At 46.4% G+C, this 6,214-nt stretch overlaps 1 pseudogene; it reads right to left on the reverse strand.

The window, feature by feature from the left end:
• Positions 1-5,700: 5,700 nt before the first annotated feature.
• Positions 5,701-5,820, reverse strand: LOC135051786 (5S ribosomal RNA; annotated as a pseudogene).
• Positions 5,821-6,214: the final 394 nt, after the last annotated feature.

A 6,214-nucleotide genomic window follows, 5' to 3' on the forward strand; every position in this document is an offset into this window, starting at 1 on the left:
CCCAATTGGACTCTCCTGTGGATTTGTGGCATCGGACAACGCCAGCAATATTGTGTGTGCATTAAATATGGGCAAATTCCAGCACGTCCCATGTTTTGCACATACCTTGAATTTGGTGGTGCAGAATTTTTTAAAAAACGACAGGGGCGTGCAAGAGATGCTGTCGGTGGCCAGAAGAATTGCGGGACACTTTCGGCATACAGGCACCACGTACAGAAGACTGAAGCACCACCAAAAACTACTGAACCTGCCCTGCCATCATCTGAAGCAAGAAGTGGTAACGAGGTGGAATTCAACCCTCTATATGCTTCAGAGGTTGGAGGAGCAGCAAAAGGCCATTCAAGCCTATACAATTGAGCACGATATAGGAGGTGGAATGCACCTGTCTCAAGCGCAGTGGAGAATGATTTCAACGTTGTGCAAGGTTCTGATGCCCTTTGAACTTGCCACACGTGAAGTCAGTTCAGACACTGCCAGCCTGAGTCAGGTCATTCCCCTCATCAGGCTTTTGCAGAAGAAGCTGGAGACATTGAAGGAGGAGCTAACACGGAGCGATTCCGCTAGGCATGTGGGACTTGTGGATGGAGCCCTTAATTCGCTTAACAAGGATTCACGGGTGGTCAATCTGTTGAAATCAGAGCACTACATTTTGGCCACCGTGCTCGATCCTAGATTTAAAGCCTACCTTGGATCTCTCTTTCCGGCAGACACAAGTCTGCTGGGGTTGAAAGACCTGCTGGTCAGAAAATTGTCAAGTCAAGCGGAACGCGACCTGTCAACATCTCCTCCTTCACATTCTCCCGCAACTGGGGGTGCGAGGAAAAGGCTCAGAATTCCGAGCCCACCCGCTGGCGGTGATGCAGGGCAGTCTGGAGCGACTGCTGATGCTGACATCTGGTCCGGACTGAAGGACCTGACAACGATTACGGATACGGACATGTCGTCTACTGGCACTGCATATGATTCTCTCCCCATTGAAAGAATGGTGGAGGATTATATGAGTGACCGCATCCAAGTAGGCACGTCACACAGTCCGTACTTATACTGGCAGGAAAAAGAGGCAATTTGGAGGCCCTTGCACAAACTGGCTTTATTCTACCTAAGTTGCCCTCCCACAAGTGTGTACTCCGAAAGAGTGTTTAGTGCCGCCGCTCACCTTGTCAGCAATCGGCGTACGAGGTTACATCCAGAAAATGTGGAGAAGATGATGTTCATTAAAATGAATTATAATCAATTCCTCCGCGAAGACATTGACCAGCAGCAATTGCCTCCACAAAGTACACAGGGAGCTGAGATGGTGGATTCCAGTGGGGACGAATTGATAATCTGTGAGGAGGGGGATGTACACAGTGATATATCGGAGGATGATGATGAGGTGGACATCTTGCCTCTGTAGAGCCAGTTTGTGCAAGGAGAGATTAATTGCTTCTTTTTTGGGGGGGGTCCAAACCAACCCGTCATATCAGTCACAGTCGTGTGGCAGACCCTGTCACTGAAATGATGGGTTGGTTAAAGTGTGCATGTCCTGTTTTGTTTATACAACATAAGGGTGGGTGGGAGGGCCCAAGGACAATTCCATCTTGCACCTCTTTTTTCTTTTATTTTTCTTTGCGTCATGTGCTGTTTGGGGAGTGTTTTTTGGAAGGGCCATCCTGCGTGACACTGCAGTGCCACTCCTAGATGGGCCCGGTGTTTGTGTCGGCCACTAGGGTCGCTTATCTTACTCACACAGTCAGCTACCTCATTGCGCCTCTTTTTTTCTTTGCGTCATGTGCTGTTTTGGGAGGGTTTTTTGGAAGGGACATCCTGCGTGACACTGCAGTGCCACTCCTAGATGGGCCCGGTGTTTGTGTCGGCCACTAGGGTCGCTTATCTTACTCACACAGTCAGCTACCTCATTGCGCCTCTTTTTTTCTTTGCGTCATGTGCTGTTTGGGGAGGGTTTTTTGGAAGGGACATCCTGCGTGACACTGCAGTGCCACTCCTAGATGGGCCCGGTGTTTGTGTCGGCCACTAGGGTCGCTTATCTTACTCACACAGTCAGCTACCTCATTGCGCCTCTTCTTTTCTTTGCGTCATGTGCTGTTTGGGGAGGGTTTTTTGGAAGGGACATCCTGCGTGACACTGCAGTGCCACTCCTAGATGGGCCCGGTGTTTGTGTCGGCCACTAGGGTCGCTTATCTTACTCACACAGTCAGCTACCTCATTGCGCCTCTTTTTTTCTTTGCGTCATGTGCTGTTTGGGGAGGGTTTTTTGGAAGGGACATCCTGCGTGACACTGCAGTGCCACTCCTAGATGGGCCCGGTGTTTGTGTCGGCCACTAGGGTCGCTTATCTTACTCACACAGTCAGCTACCTCATTGCGCCTCTTTTTTTCTTTGCGTCATGTGCTGTTTTGGGAGGGTTTTTTGGAAGGGACATCCTGCGTGACACTGCAGTGCCACTCCTAGATGGGCCCGGTGTTTGTGTCGGCCACTAGGGTCGCTTATCTTACTCACACAGCTACCTCATTGCGCCTCTTTTTTTCTTTGCGTCATGTGCTGTTTGGGGAGGGTTTTTTGGAAGGGACATCCTGCGTGACACTGCAGTGCCACTCCTAGATGGGCCCGGTGTTTGTGTCGGCCACTAGGGTCGCTTATCTTACTCACACAGCTACCTCATTGCGCCTCTTTTTTTCTTTGCGTCATGTGCTGTTTGGGGAGGGTTTTTTGGAAGGGACATCCTGCGTGACACTGCAGTGCCACTCCTAGATGGGCCCGGTGTTTGTGTCGGCCACTAGGGTCGCTTATCTTACTCACACAGTCAGCTACCTCATTGCGCCTCTTTTTTTCTTTGCGTCATGTGCTGTTTGGGGAGGGTTTTTTGGAAGGGACATCCTGCGTGACACTGCAGTGCCACTCCTAGATGGGCCCGGTGTTTGTGTCGGCCACTAGGGTCGCTTATCTTACTCACACAGTCAGCTACCTCATTGCGCCTCTTTTTTTCTTTGCGTCATGTGCTGTTTTGGGAGGGTTTTTTGGAAGGGACATCCTGCGTGACACTGCAGTGCCACTCCTAGATGGGCCCGGTGTTTGTGTCGGCCACTAGGGTCGCTTATCTTACTCACACAGCTACCTCATTGCGCCTCTTTTTTTCTTTGCGTCATGTGCTGTTTGGGGAGGGTTTTTTGGAAGGGACATCCTGCGTGACACTGCAGTGCCACTCCTAGATGGGCCCGGTGTTTGTGTCGGCCACTAGGGTCGCTTATCTTACTCACACAGCTACCTCATTGCGCCTCTTTTTTTCTTTGCGTCATGTGCTGTTTGGGGAGGGTTTTTTGGAAGGGACATCCTGCGTGACACTGCAGTGCCACTCCTAGATGGGCCCGGTGTTTGTGTCGGCCACTAGGGTCGCTTATCTTACTCACACAGTCAGCTACCTCATTGCGCCTCTTTTTTTCTTTGCGTCATGTGCTGTTTGGGGAGGGTTTTTTGGAAGGGACATCCTGCGTGACACTGCAGTGCCACTCCTAGATGGGCCCGGTGTTTGTGTCGGCCACTAGGGTCGCTTATCTTACTCACACAGCTACTTCATTGCGCCTCTTTTTTTCTTTGCGTCATGTGCTGTTTGGGGAGGGTTTTTTGGAAGGGACATCCTGCGTGACACTGCAGTGCCACTCCTAGATGGGCCCGGTGTTTGTGTCGGCCACTAGGGTCGCTTATCTTACTCACACAGCGACCTCGGTGCAAATTTTAGGACTAAAAATAATATTGTGAGGTGTGAGGTATTCAGAATAGACTGAAAATGAGTGGAAATTATGGTTTTTGAGGTTAATAATACTTTGGGATCAAAATGACCCCCAAATTCTATGATTTAAGCTGTTTTTTAGGGTTTTTTGAAAAAAACACCCAAATCCAAAACACACCCGAATCCGACAAAAAAAATTCGGTGAGGTTTTGCCAAAACGCGGTCGAACCCAAAACACGGCTGCGGAACCGAACCCAAAACCAAAACACAAAACCCGAAAAATTTCCGGCGCTCATCTCTAATATATATATATATATATATATATACTTTATGACTTGTATAAAGACTCGTATACCTCTATACAAATGTATGGGGGTCGTAGGTACTTGAGAAGTAGTACTGGTTATTTAAGACAGCGAGACTGGGAGCCACTATATAAGGCACGAGACTGTAACTGTGAAGAGGTGCCTCGCGTTGTGAACGGGAACAATCTGGGTGCTCAAGAGGACTCTACAGCTACTATAATAGGGGGAGATTTAGCGCTGCTCACCGTTATGTGGGAGCCGCTGAGGAGGCTGCTTCTCTCTCCTCTCTGCGCTGCACAGAAAGAGCTGTGCTCTAAACATAGCGGCGTCAGAGGACGGGTAACAGGCTTACCTCTGACATGGCCCCCTGAAGTTCTGAGCTGCAGGCGATCCCAGCAGAGAGACGGAGATACACCACACAGCACCTACATTTATAGGGACACTATTCATTAGACATTATGCTTAAAGTGCATGTACTGTATAACAATTGACTCCCTACCACAGATAGGAGCACAGGAGAAATAGACTTATCATCGGGGACCTATAGTTATTAATAGTACCCAGTGGATATAGAGACTTAAGTCCGCTCCCCACTGCTTACCTGCAAGGAAGCTAGTAACTGTCCAAGGCTATAAGAGACTGGGATATCTAAAGAAAGGACAAAAAGGATTACTATTAACTATAGTAGTCCCTACACCACTCCAAGCCTGACTAGTACTATGGCTACAATATAGTGACCAGGATAATATAATAATTAATTCTTCAGCTAAGGGAGTCTATATGGGGAAGAACTGTGACATCTAGTGGAAACTATTATCCCTCCAAGTTAATGCTCTATGTACGATGTTGAAGTCGAAAATATTATAGGCATACTCATCACGTACAAACACCGCACAGATGGCCTCTGTGTGGGTGCTTGTTCTGCCGTGCATGTGCATACTCGCAAGCTACGTATAATCGCTCACACGGTCTTGCGTGTTAGCACGTGGTATGAGTAAATACGGTAACATACGCATTCGCATAGAAAAGCCACTAAGGCCATATTCAATATTTTATCCATATGGTGCATAACTCACACAGTCTGTACATTCTTCAATAGCAGGTTACTGTGCACACACAAAGTAATCAAACCAATCATATGCACAGAAAGGTGATTCTTCCAGAAACTCAAACACAAACAGTGCCTTGAATTTATCAGTGTTAGGATTACTAGGTTTCTCTGTGTGTGCATACCTGAAATGAGTCAAACTAGAGAAACCAAAACACAAGGGGGTTTTGAGAAGTAGACTCTTTTTTGGGAGCACTCTAATTCAGAGGGTGATATTTATAATGTGTATGGTATTAATAAAGACAGTTTTAGTAAATAGATTAAGAAATGAATTTCTAGGAGTCTCTATTTGTGAACAAATTGTTTCGCGAGAATGTAAAGATCAATAATAAATAATGAGTGATGACAATATCACAGTCTCAAAAAATGCCGGAAATCAATCACTGTAATACTTTGATTATATCATCATTGCACATTGTCTCTCATGTACTATATGACCATCATTTATTCTGCAAATACCCATTCTGGGTTATTGTGAATGCAGAGAATTAAATCATTGGTCATGTGGAACCGATTGCCAAGTGGTATAATTGTGAGTGACTGATATATTTGGGAGTCCATTTATTGCAGTACCAGGGTGTTCAGAGGTGGTCTCCCATCCTATTACTAACCCGGCCTTCCACTGCTTAGCTTCCAAGGTCAGAAGAGATTGGGCATCTCCAGTGAGGTATGACCGCAATTATTGAACTGTCCTTTATTAGTCACTTCAAAGGTATATAATGTAGGATCTTTATATACCTGCAATGCTGCAATTGATAGACACGTATGGTACAATTGCTAGAAACATGAGATTATATGCAATTACCTGACCAAGTCACCATGTGACACGTCAGCCACAGAACAAAGCATACAGAAAAATTAGGGCCTATTATGTGGAAAATAATTTTTTCAAAACCACAAAATATTCATAATTGAACTTGCCTAATATTAGTAATTATGTCCCAGGAGTACCGGTACAGCCACGTTAAACTTGCACTATATGTAAATATTATTACTCTGCACAGACTGCAGATAAGTCATGGAATACACAATAGTATATCAGAAAGAAGAATGGCACCTCAGTAATTCGGTGTTA

This window comes from Pseudophryne corroboree, chromosome 2 (assembly GCF_028390025.1).
Source record: "Pseudophryne corroboree isolate aPseCor3 chromosome 2, aPseCor3.hap2, whole genome shotgun sequence".
In the NCBI taxonomy this organism is placed as follows: Eukaryota; Metazoa; Chordata; class Amphibia; order Anura; family Myobatrachidae; genus Pseudophryne; species Pseudophryne corroboree.